The 22,711-nt window shown below is 46.1% G+C and overlaps 1 protein-coding gene across 2 annotated transcripts in view; it reads right to left on the bottom strand.

Moving 5' to 3' along the window:
• The window catches only part of LOC106561679 (cyclin-dependent kinase 17), a 61,718-nt gene extending 47,158 nt beyond the window's left edge, over nt 1–14,560 (bottom strand). For both annotated transcript variants that reach the window (XM_045688487.2, XM_045688488.2), the window contains exon 1: nt 13,309–14,560. The gene's annotated coding sequence lies outside the window, so the exon portion shown is untranslated. The remainder of the gene's footprint in view (nt 1–13,308) is intronic.
• Between the last annotated feature and the right edge of the window lie 8,151 nt (nt 14,561–22,711).

Genomic DNA, 22,711 nt, shown 5'->3' with positions numbered 1-22,711 from the left:
CCACAGGAAGTGGAAGAGAGAAAGAGGTCACTAGCCCTGACCTACTGACCTTTGTCTGTTGTGCAGCTATGATCCAGTACCATGAGTGAGGTTGCTCAGGTCGTAGTCAGCCTTGGCCCTGTAAAGAGCAGCCTTCTCTATCACTCAGAGAAGACAATGACAACATGAGCGAAGGAAAGGTCTGCTGGTCTGCTGGCTACAATATAGCACACTTATGTAAGGCCCTCATTGTGAGGAGAGAAGTGGGGCTTCCTGCTGCAAGGGCACAGACAGGAGTTACCAGGAACATGATCTTACACCACACTGGGCCACTGGAGACAGAACAGGAAGGAGTTTTGAGGAGAGCTGAGCTGGAGACACAGAACAGGCAGGAGTTGAGGAAAGATTAGTTGAGCATGGCAACAGAACATGTCGTCTACCATACAGAGAGAGTGGGGCCATGTTCAGTGTAGGCAAACGTTGTAGATAGCAATGTCATAAAGAAAGCTGTCATGATTTGTTGGTTTTACATATCAGAGTGGCATGTTTGTTCTATATAACATATTTTAATATAACATACAGTATCTGACAGTGCGCTGCTTAACGCACCCCTGAATCCACTTCCGGAATTTGCATATTTGAAGGGTCTAGACAGTGTACACCTAATAGACCTGAACAAAAATATAAACGCAACATGTAAAGTGTTGGTCCCATGTTTCATGACCTGAAATAAAAGTGCGAGAGAAGGGGGGACGACAGAGCGAGCGAGAGAGCGGGGGGACGACAGAGCGAGCGAGAGAGCGGGGGGACGACAGAGCGAGAGGGGGGACGACAGAGCGAGCGAGGGGACGACAGAGCGAGCGAGAGCAGGTGGGGGGGGGGGGGGAACGGCAGAGCGAGAGAGAGAGAGAGGGTGGGGGGACGACAGAGAGAGAGAGAAAGAGCGGGGGCGAACAGAGCGAGAGCTCAGTCTGTGGCAAGACAGGCATTTAACACAAGCTGTCACTCAGAGCGGACGTTGCTATAGCAGCGGCGTTAATCAACTTGAGTCTTATTTTCTCTGAGGACCGACCAGGACCCTGTTATCATTAGTCCACACACACACACAGTCTGTCAAAGGTGACTACTGTCACCACATTTCAGCCAACACATCAGCACTCTGGTGCCAGCGCCACTCAGACCCTCTGACACGGGTGACGACCGAGCTAGAGAGGAGCAGTGGGGAGGGGAGGAGGCAGAAGAAGAGACTAGGGGGCAGAGACTCGACAGAAGAGCAATGCAACATGAAACAATTTCTATGCTTTTACTGAGTTACAGTTCATATATGGAAATCAGTCAATTGAAATAAATTCATTAGGCTCTAATCTATGGATTTCGCATGACTGGGAATACAGATTTGCATCCGTTGGTCACAGATGCAGAAAAAAGGTAGGAGCGTGGATCAGAAAACCAGTCAGTATCTGGTGTGACCACCATTTGCCTCATGCAGCACGACATCTCTCCTTTGCATAGAACAGGCTTGTTGATTGTGGCCTGTAGAATGTTGTCTCACTCCTCTTCAATGGCTGTGGGAAGTTACTGTATATTGGCGTGACCTGGAACATGCTGTCGTACACGTTGATCCCAGAGCATCCCAAACCTGCTCAATGGGTAACATGTCTGGTGAGTAGGCAGGCCATGGAAGAACTGGGACATTTTCAGCTTCCAGGAACTGTGTACAGATCCTTGCAACATGGGGCTGTTCATTATCATGCTGAAACATGAGGTGATGGCGGCGGATGAATGGCACGACAATAAGACTCAAGATCTCATCACGGTATCTCTGCATTCAAATTTCCATCGATAAAATGCAATTGTGTTTGTTGTCCGTAGTTTATGCCTACCCATACCATAACCCCACCACGGGACACTCTGTTCTCAACGTTGACATCAGCAAACCACACGCCCACACGACGCCTGGTACAATTGAAACTGGGATTCATCCGTGAAGAGCACACTTCTCCAGTGGTCATCGGAGGTGAGCATTTGCCGGCTGAAATTGGTTACGACGCCGGACTGCAATCAGGTCAAGACCCTGGTGAGGATGACGAGCATGCAGAACTTCTTTGGTTGCGCAAACCCACAGTTTCATCAGCTGTCCCGGAGGCTGCCCCCCCCCACTCCTCTCTCTAAATGTTTACATACTGTTTTACCCACTTCATATGTATATACTGAATTCTAGTCAAGTCCATCCTATTCCCACATGGCAGCCAGGCCCATCCAATCAGAATTATTCCCCCCCCCCCCCACAATAGGGCTTTATTGCAGACAGAAATACTCCTCAGCAGTGCACACACACACACACACACTCCGACATTGCTCGTCCTAATATTTCTATATTTCTTAATTCCATTATTTTACTTTTAGATTTGTGTGCATTATTAGATATTACTGCACTGTTGGAGCTAGGAACACAAGCATTTCACTACACCCGCAATAACATCTGCTAAACATGTGCATGTGACCAATAGAATTTGATTTGGCCACACCCCTCGTGTCTTATTGCTTAAATACACAGCTGAATCCTAGGACTGATGCTATCTGTCTGTTCACTAGCCAGCTGTGTACCAGCTCAACATATAAACAGAAAGGAAAGGAAAGGAGGAGGCAACATCCGTGTTCCTTTGTTCATAGCGGAGATTAAGCTAGAGATAGCCTACATCCCAAATGGCTCCCTATTCCCACAGGGTTCTGGTCTAAAGTAGTGCCCTAAATAGGGAACAGGGTGCTATTTAAGACATAACCAGAGAAATCTGGTTGGTAATCTGGCCTTCGCTTTGTTCATAATGAGATAATCACTCAGGAGTGGATTCATCAAAGACCCTGGCCTTGTGGAGAGTCACAAAGCACACCAGCCAGCAACTAACTAACTCTCTCACACACACACACACACACACACACACACACACACACACACACACAAAAGGCAACAACATTATCATCACAGAGGACACCAATTATCAGCCTTTCTCTCCCCCTCTCGTCCACATAACAGCTCCGGCCACATAGTGTTTCACAGCCGTCAGTCACACACACAAAGGTGTGTGAGCTTCCTTATCGACAGTAAGGGCAGGTGGGAGCCAGAATATCAGAGGCTCAAAACACAGACATTGTTCTCTTTAGGGCTTTAGGGCTGACTCACAAATTACACCCTACTCCAACTATGTAGGGAATAGGAAGCCACTTTAGATGTCCTGGTCAAAAGTAGTGCACTAAATAGGGAACAAAGTGCCATTTGGGATATACCCTAACAGCTTTAGAGAGGCTGTTTTTACCCCAGACCCAGCCTTCTCCTGCTGAAGTAAAGTTGCCTGTACTGTGTGGCTGTCCCCGGCTAAAAGAAAATATTGGTTGACCGAAAGTCGTCTGCTCTTTCGACCAACAGAAAATATATTTTTTTAAGTGTATTTTTCCATATATAAACCGACACACCCTATGTGTTTAAATACAATCAACTATATGCATTGAGCTTGTCTGATTTTTCAAACTTACGGTTTGATGAAATAAGAAAAATGCATCAAGCGTATGCCAACTACGCGCCTGCCTGCTGGACTACGCGCCTGCCTGCTGGACTACGCGCCTGCCTGCTGGACTACGCGCCTGCCTGCTAGACTACGCGCCTGCCTGCTAGACTACGCTCCTGCCTGCTAGACTACGCTCCTGCCTGCTAGACTACGCTCCTGCCTGCTAGACTACGCTCCTGCCTGCTAGACTACGCTCCTGCCTGCTAGACTACGCTCCTGCCTGCTAGACTACGCTCCTGCCTGCTAGACTACGCTCCTGCTGGATTTCACAGATTCTGTCATTACTCTAAAGTTGCCAGGTAATAGGCTACGAGGAGTCGGCAACCTTTCTCATGTGGAATGCCAATTTAATCTTACCATTTCTACCGATCTGTGTGCCAGTTATGGTTTTCATATGCACATTTTCGTGAAACAGTTTCATTTAAATGTAGAATAACGTCTTCACATTTCTAAATCATTGTCATGGGGGGGTAATCAAAATTCTATACAAATATAAATGAAAATGATACAAACCTAAAATGTATTATATTGCCAAATATGTACAAATAGCCGACATAAAGCCAACAAATAAAAACATTGCAGCCTGCAGTTAGAAAATATCCTGGCTACACATGGCCTGTCTGCAAGGAACTTAAAATAAATACATATATCTTTGTTTTATAATTTTAAAATTTAACTAGGCAAGTAGGCCGTTTTCAACGACGGCCTACTAGGGAACAGTGCTTTGTTCAGGGGCAGAACGATAGATTTTTACCTTGTCAGTTCGGGGATTTGATCCAGCAACCTTTCGGTTACTGGCCCAACGTTCTAACCACTAGGCTACCTGCCGCCCCAAATGTTCTACTGCTTGAGCTTCTGTTCCTCTTATAAAATATTAGCTCAAAAGTATTGTGGAGCTCCTGCACCTAAATATAAACAGTACCAGCACCCAAAATGAGTACTGGAACCTATTTCCATCCAAGTCAAGCACCGATCAGAAGTAGGCCTATTTTAATGACATTTCCTTTGGATCAGAGCATGACATTAAATGTACTACGGGTGATATATGCAATGGGGAATTGACATACACTAACTATCAAACAATTCACTATCAAACAATTCACACAATGAAGTTACTAAAACAATGAAAGTGCACAAACTGGCAGGAGAGCGCGCATTTTGAGGAGAGAAGTGCTTTGTGAATGTGGGCGCATGGTTAATCTGACACCTGCATTGACCGTTCAGCATTTCCGGTGATACGGCCTCAGCAGAAGTCAGGGCAGTCATACTTCTTGCGCTTCGCGGAGCAGAGCTGTTTTCAAGGAAGTGAGTTGGTGTTTATACGGGATGTCCCGCCCCCACCTACCGTCAACCAATCATGTCATTGCGGAGCTATACAGAGCCCTCCACATTGTTACAACATTTTGGAGGTGCATGGCGATGCGGTACGGAGCTCGATGTGTGTGTGTGTGTGCGCGTCTGTTTTTCAGGCTGACTGTAAATTGAGAGAGTTGGGTGACAGGCCAGGGAGCTAAATTTGCTCACTAAGAATTGTTGTTTATGGCAACTGCATTTCAGGAGGGGCTGCTTTGGGAGCCTGGGTGGCAGAATTGTATTATGTTAATACAGCAGAGAAAGAGGAAGACTTGGTATGAATGGTTATTTATAGACCGGAGTTACAGGAATGGGGAGTGTGTGGTGTGGGTTCCGTGTGCGCGCGCGTGTCATGGCAGCTGCTCTGTTGGGGACTAGTGAGAGGCGACACTAACCTTCAGCTAGCTGTCGTTGGTCTGGCTGCTTAAAGGCCCAGTGCAGTAACTAATGTGATTTTCCTGTGTTTTATAGAAATAGTTCCACACTGATATTTAAATAATACTCTAAAATTGTGAAAATTATGATAATGCCCTTTCAGTGTAAGAGCTGTTTAAAAAGACAGCTTGAAATTTCAGCCTGTTTTGTGTGGGATGGTGTTTTGGCATAGCCTGATGACTCACACTAAATTCTTTGTTACTCTGTTGTTCACTACATACTTTAGTCTGAGACTGCCATCAGTGAAGTCGTTTGTGGTGATGAGGGGCACTAGAGGTGTTGTACAAAACAAAGTCATCAGCGATAGGGTCATCTCTAACCAATCAGAGTATCAAAGACAAATGACACATTTTCCAACCACCGCTTTACCAAAGACTGTCTATAGTAACAAGATAGACATGTGACTGCTCTAACAATGGAAATACATGTCCTTAAAGATGACGGCATGCAGGGGGAACCAAGATCAGGTGGGACCATTCTAGCCAATGAGAGAGATCGACTCATTTGTATCTGTGCCATTATAGCATCTGTGATAGCATCAATGCCATCTCCATTTTAATGTAGTCAATTTTCTTCTTCATTGGCTGATTTCTCCCAACTCATAGGAATCCCTACCCAGTTGACTACTTTAAAATGGTGGAACCCTCAATGACAAAGTCCATGCTAAAATGGGTTATATCCATGATGAGTCATCTATCTCTATGACACCAAGCACAACTCAGATTGTCTTTTTCCCCCCCAAAGTTGCCGAAATGCCACGTGTATCCACTTATATCAGTGCATTCGTAGCAACCTAACCATTACTGGGGCAGCAGGTAGCCTAGTGGTTAGAGCGTTGGGCCAGTCACCGAAAGGTTGCTAGATCGAATCCCCGAGCTGATAAGGTGAAATTCTGGCGTTCTGTCCCTGAACACTGTTCCTAGGCCGTCATTGTAAATAAGAATTTGTTATTAACCGACTTGCCTAGTTAAATAAAAAAAAGAACTTTTATTCTATCAAATAAGCCTCACGTACCAAATTAGCAATTACATATTTTGTTGACCAAACTCAACACTCATTGACCTCCATACATAAATGATTAACAACGTGGGCTAAATGATCATGGACAGATTTTCAGCTACGCATAGTAGTAATGGACTGTATTTACAAATATAAAGTGGGTAGTGGAATCAATAGTATATATTAGAACAGCAGCTGGGATCACTTCCATTGTGTAAGTGAGTGAGAGTAAGTAGTCAGTCCAATATAGTCACTAAGGTGCAGGACTGTTCAGGGAGACAGCTAGGTTTAGCTTTTCAGCAGTCTGATGGCCTGGTGGTAAAGGCTGTCTTGGAGCCTGTTGGTGCGAGACCTGATACTCTGGTACCGCTTGCCAGATGGTAATAGAGTTAAGTCTGTGGCTCAGGTGACTGGAGTTCTTGACGATCTTTCAGACCTTCCTCAGACATCTCCTGGTGTAGATGTCCTGGAGGGCAGGGAGCTGGCCCCCAGTGATGAATTGGGCCTTCCGCACCAACGTCTGTAGGTGCTTTTCGGTTGAGGGTGGTGCAGTTGCCGTACCAGGCGATGATGGAGCTCTGTAGAACCAGGGTTTTTAAGGTGTCAGCATGGTTCAGTTCGGCTGGCACCTAGCCGAACTCTGCTAGCCGAACGAATGAGCTCGCATAATCCCTTCAAAGAACTTCGCATGAAAAACGTTTTTAAAAAGCGGCAATAGATTCTTATAACTAACCCAAGATAGATCACGGCCTGTCGTTTCCAATGGGAACAAATGAGCCATAGTGGGCAGAACAAGCAAGGAGGGAGGCAGAACCAAGCATGAGCTAGAGAGATCCTATTGGCACATTCTAGCATCATCATTACAAACCTGTTCATAACAGATTCTAGTTTTGGGAACAGAAAACTCTATTGTGATCAAATGTTTCATTGATGAGAAAATGTGCTAAATCCATCTCGTTCCATCTCCTCCCACTGCCCGCCAGTGGGCTTCCTCTCACTACCATATTTGGTAGTGAGTGGAAATGCCAAGCAGATACTTCACATTCAAACATCCAGTGAAATATCTGTCTCATCTGTCATAGTACTGTTTGTCCATTTTGAGACGCCATAGCCAGTATTTACTAACTCAAAATAGTCTGAATTAATCTCAGATAACTCAAGAAATCTGTAATTAATTTGACGTTTTTGCAGAGGAAATCTTACATCTAACTAAGATGTTTCGTGCAGTATTTGTCAATGAAAGAATTTGCATGAAAATGAGTCATCTCTCAATGAATGACAACAAAGAATCCCTAGTGTTGACCAATCACCGATGAAGGGGCGTAAGACTTCAGCTCCAAACTTTGGCTTGCCTTCAGAAAAAAATGTGTGCCCAAACAGCCGAAAAAAAAAACTCACCAAAGTCCAAAAACAAACAAAATGTTGTCATATGCACAAACTCTTCCAAACCGCATTGGCCAGGAAGCAGGCGGACGCCATTATGCACAACAGCTTGACATTTCTGACACCAAAAATAACAAATAACAGTCCCACAACCAGGTCTAAACATGAACTCAGACTGACATACTTTCCACCAGAGCTGGGGTCAATTACATTCCAATTCCTTGAAATGGTCTTGACTCCAACATACGAGTAACAATATAAACACACTGGTTATTCCAACTTTACAAGCTGGTAATCAATACACTATAACAACCAGCTCCAGGCTAGATATACTATAGCCTACACTTCCTCTGTAAAGCCTGCTGTGGGCCAGAACTCCCCTGTATATGTACACTGTGCCTCCGGCTGAGTGAGATCACATTCAGAACAATGACGTCTTCCTTCAGGACATCCTGCCACACACACACACACACACACACACACACACACACACACACACACACAGAAGGAATGCCATGAAAACGACTGACTACCACTTGAGTCATCCTTGAAGTGAACCAGTCTGTACTGTAAAGCTGCTCTACAGGGTTCTGTCTGCCAAGAAGCAAGGCTTGTATCACCCATGTATCTAGTAGGGCCGGGACAATACCTGTGTTGTGACAAGGAAACAAAAGAAAGCAGATTTAACTTCTTTAGGAAAACGGCCCTAATGTTGGCAACTAACATCATTATGTTGTCATCCAGAGTCACATTGATTTATTTTCCAAGCTATAAACAATATTTTACATACAACAGGTTTTTAGAGGACCAAAGAGTTTGGTCTGCTTCGTGTTTTCATTTTTGCCATGGAAAAATATTGTGAACTCAACTCTGCAAAAAAAAAGAAACGCCCTCTCACTGTCAACTGCATTTATTTTTAGCAAACTTAAAATGTGTAAATATTTGTATGAACATAACAAGATTCAACAACTGAGACATAAACTGAACAAGTTCCACAGACATGTGACTAACAGAAATGGAATAATGTGTCCCTGAACACAGGGGGGGTCAAAATCAAAGTAACAGTCAGTATCTGGTGTGGCCACCAGCTGCATTAAGTACTGCAGTGCATCTCCTCCTCATGGACTGCACCAGATTTGCCAGTTCTTGCTGTGAGATGTTACCCCACTCTTCCACCAAGGCACCTGCAAGTTCCCGAACATTTCTGGGGGGGAAAATGGCCCAAGCCCTCACCCTCCGATTCAACAGGTCCCAGACGTGTTCAATGGGATTGAGATCCGGGCTCTTCGCTGGCCATGGCAGAACACTGACATTCCTGTCTTGCAGGAAATCACGCACAGAACGAGCAGTATGGCTGGTGGCATTGTCATGCTGGAAGGTCATGTCAGGATGAGCTTGCAGGAAGGATACCACACGAGGGAGGAGGATGTCTTCCCTGTAACGCACAGCGTTGAGATCGCCTGTAATGACAACAAGCTCAGTCTGATGATGCTGTGACACACCGCCCCAGACCATGATGGACCCTCCACTTCCAAATCGATCCCGCCCCAGAGAACAGGCCTCGGTGTAACGCTCATTCCTTCGACAATAAATGCAAATCCGACCATCACCCCTGGTGAGACAAAACCGCGACTCATCAGGGAAGAGCACTTTTTGCCAGTCCTGTCTGGTCCAGCAACGGTGGGTTTGTGACCATAGGCGATGTTGTTGCCGGTGATGTCTGGTGAGGACCTGCCTTACAACAGGCCTACAAGCCCTCAGTTCAGCCTCTCTCAGCCTATTGCGGCCAGTCTGAGCACTGATGGACGGATTGTGCGTTCCTGGTGTAACTCGGGCAGTTGTTGTTGTCATCCTGTACCTGTCCCGCAGGTGTGATGTTCTGATGTACCGATCCTGTGTAGGTGTTGTTACACGTCATCTGCCACTGCGATGACGATCAGCTGTCCGTCCTGTCTCCCTGTCTTAGGCGTCTCACAGTACAGACATTGCAATATATTGCCCTGGCCACATCTGCAGTCATCATGCCTCCTTGCAGCATGCCTAAGGCACGTTCACTCAGATGAGCAGGGACCATGAGCATCTTTATTTTGGTGTATTTCAGAGTCAGTAGAAAGGCCTCTTTAGTGTCCTAAGTTTTCAATACTGTGACCTTAATTGCCTATGGTTCATTGAACAAGCATGGGAAACAGTGTTTAAGCCCTTTACAATGAAGATCTGTGAAGTTATTTGGATTTTTACAAATTATCTTTCAAAGACAGGGTCCTGAAAAAGGGACGTTTCTTTTTTTGCTGAGTTTAGTATCGTCCCCGCCTTCGTATCCAAACACACCAAGAAAGTCGTGAAGAGGGCACAACATCACCTTCTCTCCTCCAGGAGACTGAAAAGATTTAGCATGGGTCCCCAGATCCTCAAAAAGTTCTACAGCTGCACTATCGAGAGCATCCTGACCGGTTACATCACCGCCTGGTATGGCAACTGCTCGGCATCTGACCGTACAGCGCTACAGAGGGTAGTGCGTATGGCCCAGTACATCACTGGGGCCAAGCTTCCTGACATCCAGGACCTATATACTAGGCCCAAAAAATTGTCAAAGACTCCAGTCAGCCAAGTCATAGACTGTTCTCTCTGCTGCCGCTTGGCAAGCAGTACTGAAGCGCCAAGTCTCGGACCAAAAGGCTCCTTAACAGCTTCTACCCCCAAGCCATAAGACTGCTGAACAATTAATCAAAATGGCCACCCAGACTATTTACATTGACCCCTTTGTTTTTACACTGCTGCAACTCGCTGTCTATTACCTATGCATAGTCACTTTACAAATTACCTCGACTAACCTGTACCCTCGCACATTGACTCAGTACCCCTTGTATGCCTCGTTATTGTTATATACATTTGTGTTACTTTGATTAGATTTTTTTTACTTTATTTAGTAAATATTTTCTTAACCAACAATGCAGTTCAAGAAATAGAATTAAGGGCTTGTAAGTAAGCATTTCACAGTAAGGTACCTGTTGTATTTGGCGCATGTGACAAATAACATTTGATTTGATCTCCATTCTCCACACGACACAAATTCAAAGGGGGGCGGCAGGTAGCCAAGTGGTTAGAGCGTTGGACTAGTAACCGAAAAGTTGCAAGTTTGAATCCCTGAGCTGACAAGGTACAAATCTGTCGTTCTGCCCCTGAACAAGGCAGTTAACCCACTGTTCCTAGGCCGTCATTGTAAATAAGAATTTGTTCTTAACTGACTTGCCTAGTTAAATAAAGGTTAAAAAAAAAGTGAAGATAATCACTAATATTTCTTTGGGATCTTGGATACAATCCATTCTATTAATTGAGTTAAATATAATGTACAGAATGTAGGTTTTACATAGAAGTAGACTAAAGCCTAAAGGATTTCATAAAAAAAATATTATTTTATTATTATTTTATTATTTTGTTCTGGAAATATTTTGGAAAACAAACAAGTTTAGATTATTAGGATCCCCATTAACTACTGCACATGCAGCAGTGCCTCTTCCTGGGGGTCCACATAAAACGTGAGAGATTTGAAATATGGGTCAGTAAATTAAATGTTGGGCATCATCACTTTCCAACAGGCAATAATACGGTCAATTCATTTGAATTCAGTCACTTTTTGACAGCACCCATTTTGATTTGATACATATTAGCCCATTATAGAAGTGCTCAGAAAGTGACTTTTTGGACCTGAACCCCAACACATTCAAGAGATGCAGGTGCCCTAAATTGACCCATTTTGCATACCCCACTATACCATAAGACATCCATGTCATAGCTTCACGCTGAACTTTTTTTGACAAGGAGCACAGGTGTGCCTAAGTTGAAAAATGTAGGCGCACAATGAAAAGTATTTGAGGTATTGAAGCTAGAATCCTTCATTTTTCTAGGTGTATTGGTGGTCCTAAATTTAAATTCCAGGTCGCACAGAAAACTATTTATGCACGTATGCGAGTAAAATGGTCGCACTGTAGAGCCCTGCACATCTTCATCACTGGAAAAGACAAACGGTTTAGATTGATATCGTTTTAAAGTTTACAAACAGGGTTTCAGATTTTTTTTTTATAAAAAAAAAGACATTTAATGCCAATTATTTAAAAACGTGTAAACTTCGATTTTTTAAATATATTTCCAGATGTTGTAGCTTAGATCCTATTTGACATCGTCTACGGTTGGTGTTGTCCTGCCCTCAGTTGAGACAGCATGCTCTTGAATAAAATGGTAATCAAATATTAACATCAACATTCAAATGGTATAAAGATGGTTGGAGGTCCACACATCAGAGAATATTGACTTGAATGGGAATATCTGTTGTTTTAAATTATACTGTCAATCATCCATAGGAAACCTATTGTAATCATGGAAATATAGATAATAGAACAAACGTGACCATTTAAGTTGGCATTCAACAGAGGGTGGACCAGCGGTCATCTTTATGGTAGTAATTACAAGTTAATATTTCAATTCAATTAATAAGGCGTACCAGCTAAATTGCAGTTGACTGAAGGGATAGGTCCATTCTATTAATTCTATTTCTATGACTGAAATGACAACCCATCCTGTATTCAAGAGCATGTTGTGTCTGAACCGATGACAGGCACCACACTAAAACCTCAGATGATGTGAAATAGGGTGTAAGAGTCTGTCCTCCTTTAAGGCACAGCTTAAGAAAAGCTTTCAAGGACCTTTGCTAATTATGTTCTCTTGTCCCTCGGATCTGACGACTCCTTTATAAAGCTTTGTTTGTTTTTACATTTTCAATAAATAATAAAATAGATCAAATAGTTTGTAAGCTTTTAAATGATATCAAACAACAATGTATATTTTACAGTGATGAAGACTTGGATGTCTCATGGTTTGGGGGGGGGGATGCAAAATGTGTTAACTTTGAGCAGCTTTATCTCTTGAATGTTTTGGCATTCAGGTCTAGAAATGTAACTTTCTGACCACTTCTTCCATGGGCAAACGTATGGAACGTCGTTTATATCAAAAGGGATGCTGTTTAAAAAGTGTTTGAATTTAAATGCATTTACCCAATACAAGCCCACATAAACCCACATTCTAAACTAGCAGGGATAATGTGGTGTTTTTTTGCCAAATATGTTTTCAATTCATATTTTATTTTGGTTCCTCTTAAACCCTGTTTTGGGAAATAATTGTAGCTTTCCTTATCAAACAAGAACATCTTTCTGCGAATTCAGCACCAAATAGTGCACACTTATCTATCCCACATAAAATATGACAGTAGCGGCGTGCCTTTTAAACGTGTAATTATTCTCAGTGGAGAAGGTATCCAGTTTACATCCCAAAGCCTAGTAGGCAGGACCGGATAACTCCAATAGAAAACAGCCTGTACCCCACAATAACAAATTGAAAGGCATTGACAAACACACAGCAGTGAAGAAAACATTGCTACATTGTTACCCCATTTTGTGACAATGCAGGGTAGAATGTGTCTTTTCGTTGTTGTTGTATGAATGTACCCACCGCAAGCCGTTATCACCAAGCCACTTGTACAGTAGGCTAACATTTGTTGCAATATCGCAAAGGACCCATAAGAAAATGTAACTATAGAGCTCACCAGAAACGATGTGCGTTGTTCCGACCAGTGTCCCCGTCCCCGGAGTTTCTTTTCAGGGCCGGATGCAGCTTTTCCACACGCCGTAAAAAGAGGAATACTTTGTTGTCTGCGTGTACTTGTTTATTATCTCCGATAATGTCACCTAAATCTGCGAAGGTGTCGCTTCCAGCATGACTATTGGGGATTGGAAGTTAGAAGCCTGGTGGAAAACAAGCAGTTGGAGAACATACCAGTTGTACGGACCGATGATCACAATAGATCGCTCGTGAGGGGTGCCTGCCTTGCTTTAGGCCGCGTTAAAATGCCAGTCGGAACTATGACACTTAGAAATGTCCGACTTGATGAGTCCTTCAACACGGCACGTGTATAACTAGAATCAGTTAGCAGGTCGGAAATGTCCGAGTTTCCAAGTTCCCACAAGTAGTTGAACACAGCACTGCTGCTGCTTACTAACTAACCACCACCGCAGTGTCATCAAAAAAACATTTCAGACAGAAGAATTTCAGCCCCGGTCACTAGGTGAAATAGCGCCACCCTTCGCTGTGATTGCTACCGGCTACCGTACACACCGGACAGGACAGCAGTGTTGTACTGTCCGGTCTTGAGACATACATTTTTAGATTAGATTTGAAGTCGCTGGTAGGGAACAGTGGTGGATATTGTTTGAAAGTTGCTCTTACTAGTTATTTTTAGAGTGGCTCTCTATTGTCCCCAGCATGCATTTCTTCACCATTCTGAATATTTAAAGAATCAATTTTTTTCTGAAATATGAACACAAAATACTGGACATTTTTAACTGTTATTATGGTGGCGATTTGACATAATTACCATCATGGTCTTGAATTGGACTTGCATTTTTCTGGTCTCTGTCTTGACTCGGTCCCCCCCCCCCTCCTTTTGGTCTTGGTCTTGACTCAGACTCGATTAGCACCGATCTTGGTCTTGAATCGGTCTTGCTTTAGGTGGTCTCGAACACAACACTGCAGGACAGCCAGTGTAATGTCGCCCCACAGTGGCCTCTGGTGTAGGTTGGTTCCATGGACCATGCCCCACTGAAATCTAATTTAGCTACTGTATGAATTTGTGTCATATAATCCCCACTGGTTTGATTTACTGAAGATTTTTCCTCTCTATTGAATCATTTATTGGGAATGTGCTCTGCAACCATGTATTTTAGGAATGATGTTAGTATGAATCTCCTCACCACTATGCTGCTGTTCATTCTCACCACAGGACACACACACACACACACGCACACGCACAGACACACACAGAGGCACACACACACACACACACACACACACACACACACACACACACACACACAGAGGCACACACAGAGGCACACACACACACACACACACGCACACGCACACACAGAGGCACACACACACACACACACACACAGAGGCACACACACACACACAGAGGCACACACACACACACACACACACAGAGGCACACACACACACACACACACGCACACGCACACGCACACACAGAGGCACACACACACACACACACACACACAGAGGCACACACACACACACACACACACACAGAGGCACACACACACACACACACACACACACACACACACACACACACACACACACAGATGCACACACACACAATCCTTCCTCCAACCTACTTTGGCTACCTGATCAACAATCCATCCAGTAACTCCACCCTGGATAGCCCAGTCTACTTCTCTCTCTTGACAATGTCCACATTCACTCTGTTCTGGGTCGGGGCCAGATATTCAGGTGGGGAAATACTCAGCAAACAGAAGCCTACATACTTTCCTGTCAGAGTTTCTACCGAGCAGAGAGGGCAGCCTTGTTGAAGGGGCCCAGCTCAGTTCCATCTGGATGGAGAGATCTGGTGGTGTGTGTGTGTGTGTGTGTGTGTGTTCGGTTCTGTCTGGACGGAGAGATTTGCGGGAGGCAACACAGGCAAGTCTGTGCTCTCAAAATCAGTTCTGTCATTGCTTTCCTGGACTTGGACTTGCAGACAGTGTTGTAGTAGTTGCAAGTCATCCATTGCTTCCATGTCAGATAGGTGTAAACATTAAACATACAGATGTCATATATAAATGTCGGTAACTCTCTGGTGTACAGCTGAATCTTGGAACTGAAGTTCTGTGTCCAGCAACAAGTCTCCACACATGGCAGTTATGATGACAAAAATAACACATTTGTTAAAGACATACAGCTCTACCTCTAAGATGTTATCGGCATTGTGTGAAGATAAATAATTACATTGAGCATCTGTCAAGAGCCCTTCCCTCCTCTTGTAAATGCCAAAATCTTGTCGTGCTCACAAGCCTGTCCTACAAGAGGATGAAAGGTCAAATCTGGACATTACCATATATGGTGTCAGTCCAAGGGTCAGGTGTCATCTGCATAGTTTATTACTATTTTATAACCTTATTGCTATGATGCTGCTATGTAAATACTAGGTAAGTACATACTTATTTTTTTTGAGTTCTCAGCTCAAACTGTTTGAACTGAAATCATGTGGCTTATGTGTGTAAGAGAGAAACGTTGTTGTCATTTTTGCTGCACTGTTTCTATGGTATCCACAAAGACATTTCTCAAATCCTCTCTAATGGACTCCGCTGACCAATGGTCAAAGCCCCTGAAATTCCAGCTAATCTCTCTCTCTCTGCCCCCTCTCTCTCTCCCCCTCTTCTCTCTCTTTGCCCCCCCAATTCAATGGGCTTTATTGGCATGGGAAACATATGTTAACATTGCCAAAGCAAGTGAAGTAGACAATAAACAAAAGTGAAATGAACAATAAAAATGAACAGTAAACATTACACTCCACAAGAATAAAGACATTACAAATGTCATATTATGTGTCTATATACAGTGTTGTAACGATGTGCAAATGGTTGAAGTACAAAAGGGAAAATAAATAAACATAATTATGGGTTGTATTTACAATGGTGTTTGTTCTTCACTGGTTGACCTGTTCTTGTGGCAACAGGTCACACATCTTGCTGCTGTGATGGCACACTGTGGTAATTCTTTGTGGATCTGTGTAATCTGGGGGAAATATGTGTCTCTAATATGGTCATACATTTGGCAGGAGGTTAGGAAGTGCTGCTCAGTTTCCACCTCATTTTGTGGGCAGTGAACACATAGCCTGTCATCTCTTGAGAGCCATGTCTGCCTACGGCGGCCTTTCTCAACAACAAGGCTATGCTCACTGAGTCTGTACATAGTTAAAACTTTCCTTAAGTTTGAGTCAGTCACAGTGGTCAGGTATTCTGCCACTGTGTATTCTCTGTTTAGGGCCAAATAGCATTCTAGTTTGCTCTGTTTTTTTGTGAATTCAGTTCTATAACTGATTCAAGTATTTTTAGCCAGATCCTAATTGGTATGTAACATTTTATGTTCCTTTTGATGGCATAGAAGGCCCGTCTTGCCTTGTCTCTCAAATCGTTCCCAGCTTTGTGGAAGTTACCTGTGGCGCTGATGTTCAGGCAAAGGTAGGTATAGTTTTTTGTGTGCTCCAGGGCTAGACGGAATTTGTATTTGGGGTCCTGGCGACTGGACCTTTTTTGGAACACCATAATTTTGGTCTTACTGTGTAACGGCCGTCGTCAGAGTTCATCTTAAATGATTTTAATGACCGAATGAACACTTGCAAAAGAAAACACGAAAATGACAGCCAAACAGTTCTGTCAGGAATAACAAAGCACTAGACAGAAAACATTCACCCACAAACCCCAAAGGAAAAACAGGCTGCCTATGTATGACTCTCAATCAGCAACAACGATCTACACCTGTTCCTGATTGAGAGCCAAACACGGCCGAAACAAAGAAAACCACCAACATAGAAAAAGAAACCTAGAACGCTCACCCATGTCACACCCTGGCCTAACCAAAAATAGAGAACAAAAAACCCTCTCTATGGCCAGGGTTGGCCAGGGTTTTCGCTCCGCGGGTAATATTACCTTACATTACAACGGAACGATTTGATTAGTGTAATGTTAGCTACATAGTTGTCTTTGCATCAAGGATAAAGGTGTAGCTAAAGGTGTAGGTATAGCTTTGAGAAACTAACAAGGTTAGCTAGCCAGCTAGCCAGCTGTATTCGTTCGTTCGCGCCGTTTTCCAAACGGCGTCAACATCACAACACCACAGCCACTGCTAGCTAGCCAACTTTACCAACTAGCGGTACTGTAGAAACTAAATACATTACAACGTAACGATTTGATTAGTGTAACGTTAGCTAGCTACATAGTTGTCTTTGTATCAAAGATAAAGGTAAACGCAGCCACTGCTAGCTAGCCAACTCTACCAGCTACCAGCTAGCAGTACTGTATCATTTTTAGTCAATAAGATTTTTGCAACGTAAGCTTTCGAGTTGTGTAGTTCACTTGTGTAGCTAGCAGGACTGACTTTGTGTTAGCTAGCCAACGTTTAATTACTTCTGTGTTATGAAAGGAACTAGACACGGACACGAATGATCCATTGATAGTTTGTTGTAACCAAGTATTGGTGCTAACCGTGTGTTATTGGATGCGAGCATGCTAGTTAGCTACGGCGTCATAAGACACGGTGCACTGGGTGGGTTTCACAGAAGAATACTGTACCAAGTTATCTAGCTGAATAAACTAAGTTTGAGCCTATTCCTGGAAACATTGAACCACTGTAGTTTACATCAATTATAATTTCTAAGTGGAAGTTGGAATAGTTATATTTGAGTGTTTCAGTGAATGGTTAGTGAGGGAGGCCCTGCTCTCTCGCTTCCCCAGTTGTTTAGTTAATTTTCTTTCCAATCTCCTTTGCATTAGCATAGCCTCTCCTGTAGCCTGTCAACTATGTGTCTGTCTATCCCTGTTCTCTCCTCTCTGCACAGGCCACATAAACGCATCACACCGCATGGCCGCTGCCACTCTAACCTGGTGGTCCCAGCGCGCACGACCCACGTGGAGTTCCAGGTCTCCGGCAGCCTCTGAAACTGCCGGTCTGCGGCCAACAAGGCAGAGATCATCTCAGCCTATGCTACCCTCCAGTCCCTCGACTTCTTGGCGCTGACGGAAACATGGACTACCAAAGAAAACACTGCTACTCCTACTGCTCTCTCCTCGTCTGACCACGTGTTCTCACATACCCCGAGAGCATCTGGTCAGCGGGGTGGTGGCACTGGAATCCTCATCTCTCCCAAGTGGACATTCTCTCTTTCTCCCCTGACCCCTCTGTCTATCTCCTCCTTTGAATTCCATGCTGTCACAATCACTAGCCCATTCAAGCTTAACATCCTTATCATTTATCGCCCTCCAGGTTCCCTTGGAGAGTTCATCCTTTCCTGAGGATGGTTCACCCCTCACAATTCTGGGTGACTTTAACCTCCCTACATCTACCTTTGACTCATTTCGCTCTGCCTCCTTCTTTCCACTCCTCTCCTCTTTTGGCCTCACCCTCTCACCGTTCCCCCCTACTCACAAGGCAGGCAATACGCTTGACCTCATCTTTACTAGATGCCGTTCTTCTACCAATCTCACTGCAACTCCCCTCCCAGTCTCCGACCACTACCTTGTATCCTTTTCCCTCTTGCTCTCCTCCAACACTACTCACTCTGTCCCTACTCAGATGGTATTGCGCCGTCGCAACCTTCGCTCTCTCTCTCCTGCTACTCTCTCCTCTTCCATCCTATCATCTCTTCCCTCTGCTCAATCCTTTTCCAACCAATCTCCTGATTCTGCCTCCTCAACCCTCCTCTCCTCCCTTTCTGCATCCTTTGACTCTCTATGTCCCCTATCCTCCCGGCCGGCTCGGTCCTCCCCTCCTGCTCCGTGGCTTGACGACTCATTGCGAGCTCACAGAACAGGGCTCCGTCAGCCGAGCGGAAATGGAGCAAAACTAGCCTCCCTGCGGACCTGGCATCTTTTCACTCCCTCCTCTCTACATTTTCTTCCTCTGTTTCTGCTGCTAAAGCCACTTTCTACCACTCTAAATTCCAAGCATCTGCCTCTAACCCTAGGAAGCTCTTTGCCACCTTCTCCTCCCTCCTGAATCCTCCTCCCCCCCTCCCTCTCTGCGGATGACTTCGTCAACCATTTTGAAAAGAAGGTTGACGACATTCGATCCTCGTTTGTTAAGTCAAACGACACCGCTGGTCCTGCTCACGTTGCCCTACCCTATGCTTTGACCTCTTTCTCCCCTTTCTCTCCAGATGAAATTTCTTTCCTCTCCAAAACTCTTGAGCGTGCCGTCCTTGGCCAGCTCTCCTGCTATCTCTCTCAGAATGACCTTCTTGATCCAAATCAGTCAGGTTTCAAGACTGGTCATTCAACTGAGACTGCTTTTCTCTGTGTCACGGAGGCTCTCTGCACTGCTAAAGCTAACTCTCTCTCCTCTGCTCTCATCCTTCTAGACCTATCTGCTGCCTTTGATACTGTGAAGCAACAGATCCTCCTCTCCACCCTCTCCGAGTTGGGCATCTCCGGTGCGGCTCACTCTTGGATTGCATCCTACCTGACAGGTCGCTCCTACCATGTGGCATGGCGAGAATCCGTCTCCGCACCACGTGCTCTCACCACTGGTGTCCCCCAGGGCTTGGTTCTAGGCCCTCTCCTATTCTCGCTATACACCAAGTCACTTGGCTCTGTCATATCCTCACATGGTCTCTCCTATCATTGCTACGCAGACGACACACAATTAATCTTCTCCTTTCCCCCTTCTGATAACCAGGTGGCGAATCGCATCTCTGCATGTCTGGCAGACATATCAGTGTGGATGACGGATCACCACCTCAAGCTGAACCTCGGAAAGACAGAGCTGCTCTTCCTCCCGGGGAAGGACTGCCCGTTCCATGATCTCACCATCACGGTTGACAACTCCATTGTGTCCTCCTCCCAGAGTGCTAAGAGCCTTGGCGTGACCCTGGACAACACCCTGTCGTTCTCCGCTAACATCAAGGCGGTGACCCGATCCTGTAGGTTCATGCTCTACAACATTCGCAGAGTACGACCCTGCCTCACACAGGAAGCGGCGCAGGTCCTAATCCCAGCACTTGTCATCTCCCGTCTGGATTACTGCAACTCGCTGTTGGCGGGGCTCCCTGCCTGTGCCATCAAACCCCTACAACTCATCCAGAACGCCGCAGCCCGTCTGGTGTTCAACCTTCCCAAGTTCTCTCACGTCACCCCGCTCCTCCGCACACTCCACTGGCTTCCAGTTCAAGCTCGCATCTGCTACAAGACCATGGTGCTTGCCTACGGAGCTGTGAGGGGAACGGCACCTCCGTACCTTCAGGCTCTGATCAGTCCCTACACCCAAAGAAGGGCACTGCGTTCATCCACCTCTGGCCTGCTCGCCTCCCTACCTCTGCGGAAGCACAGCTCCGCTCAGCCCAGTCAAAACTGTTCGCTGCTCTGGCACCCCAATGGTGGAACAAGCTCCCTCACGACGCCAGGACAGCGGAGTCAATCACCACCTTCCGGAGACACCTGAAACCCCACCTCTTTAAGGAATACCTGGGATAGGATAAAGTAATCCTTCTAACCCCCCACCCTTCCCCCCCAAAAAGATATAGATGTACTATTGTAAAGTGGTTGTTCCACTGGATATCATAAGGTGAATGCACCAATTTGTAACTTGGTCTGGATAAGAGCGTCTGCTAAATGACGTAAATGTAAAATGTACCCCCCCCAAAGGTGCGGACTCCGGCCGCAAAACCTGACTCTAAAGGGGAGGGTCCGGGTGGGCCTTCCTACGGCGGCGGCTCTGGTGCAGGACGTGGACCCCGCTCCACCCTCGGCTTAGCCCACTTAGGTGGCGTCCCTGGCTGCGCCGGAGGACTGGCGGGCGACCCTGGCTGCACCCGGCTGGCGGGCGGGTCTGGCGGCTCCGGACAGGCTGGTGGCTCTGGCGGCTCCGGACAGGCGGGCGGCTCTGGCAGCTCCGGACTGGCGGGCGGCTCTGCAGCTCTGGCCCAGGATTCACCAGGCTGGGGAGACATGCAGGAGGCCTGGCTCTGGGCGCAGGCACAGGACTCACCAGGCTGGGGAGACCCACAGGAGGCCTGGTCCGAAGAGGAGGCACAGGATGTACCAGGATGGGGAGACCCACTGGAGGCCTGGTCCTGGGAGGAGGCACAGGCTAGACCAGGCTGGAGAGACACCCTGGAGGCCTGGTCCTGGGAGGAGGCACAGGATAGACCAGGCTGGAGAGACCCACTGGAGGCCTGGTCCGAGGAGGAGGCACAGGATAAACCGGGCTGTGGGGGAGCACTGGAGTTCTGGTGCGTAGGCTTGCCACCCATACTCCAGGCTGAATGCCCACTCTTGCCCGGCACGGGCGGAGCGCAGGCATAGGACGAACTGAACCCTCCCAGCGCCCCGGAGACACAGTGTGCAGTGCCGGCGCAGGATAGCCTGGACCGAAACAGCGCACTGGAGACCAGACGCGCTGAGCTGGCACAATCCGTCCTGGCTCGATGCCCACACTCGCATGGCACTTGTGGGGGGCTGGCCTATAGCGCACCGGGCTATGAGTGCGCACTGGAGACACCGTGCTCTTCACAGCATAACACGGTGCCTGACCAGTACCACGCTGCTTCCGGTAAGCACGGGGAGTTGGCCCAGAATTCAATCCTGGCTCTGCCACACTCCCCGTGTGCCCCCCCCCCCCCATTTTTTGGGGGGGCTGCCTCTCGTGCCTGTTGCGCTCCCTTGCCTCATACCATCGCCTCTCCGCTCTCGCTGCCTCGATCTCCCACTGCGGGCGGCGATACTCCCCAGCTTGAGCCCATGGTCCTGGCCCATCCAGTATTTCCTCCCATGTCCACGATTCCAGATAGCTCCTCTCCTGGTGCTGCTCCTTCCTCCGCTGCTTGGTCCGTTGTTGGTGGGTGAATCTGTAACGGCCGTCGTCAGAATGAGACCAAGGTGCAGCGGAGGATGTGTTCATCTTAAATTATTTTAATGACCGAATGAACACTTGCAAAAGAAAACACGAAAATGATAGCCAAACAATTCTGTCAGGAATAACAAAGCACTAGACAGAAAACATTCACCCACAAACCACAAAGGAAAAACAGGCTGCCTATGTATGACTCTCAATCAGCAACAACGATCTACACCTGTTCCTGATTGAGAGCCATACACGGCCGAAACAAAGAAAACCACCAACATAGAAAAAGAAACCTAGAACGCCCACCCATGTCACACCCTGGCCTAACCAAAAATACAGAACAAAAAACCCTCTCTATGGCCAGGGCGTTACATACTGCGATTTACTGTCAGGGCCCAGGTCTGGCAGAATCTGTGCAGAAGATCTAGGTGCTACTATAGGCCCTCCTTGGTTGGTGACAGAAGCACCAGATCATCAGTAAACAGTAGACATTTGACTTCAGATTCTAGTAGGGTGAGGCCGGGTGCTGCAGA

The sequence above is a fragment of the Salmo salar genome, chromosome 10 (genome assembly GCF_965601325.2).
Source record: "Salmo salar chromosome 10, fSalSal1, whole genome shotgun sequence".
In the NCBI taxonomy this organism is placed as follows: domain Eukaryota; kingdom Metazoa; phylum Chordata; class Actinopteri; order Salmoniformes; family Salmonidae; genus Salmo; species Salmo salar.
Note: the sequence above shows the minus strand (reverse complement) of the source record. Positions and strands in the feature narration are given on the sequence as shown.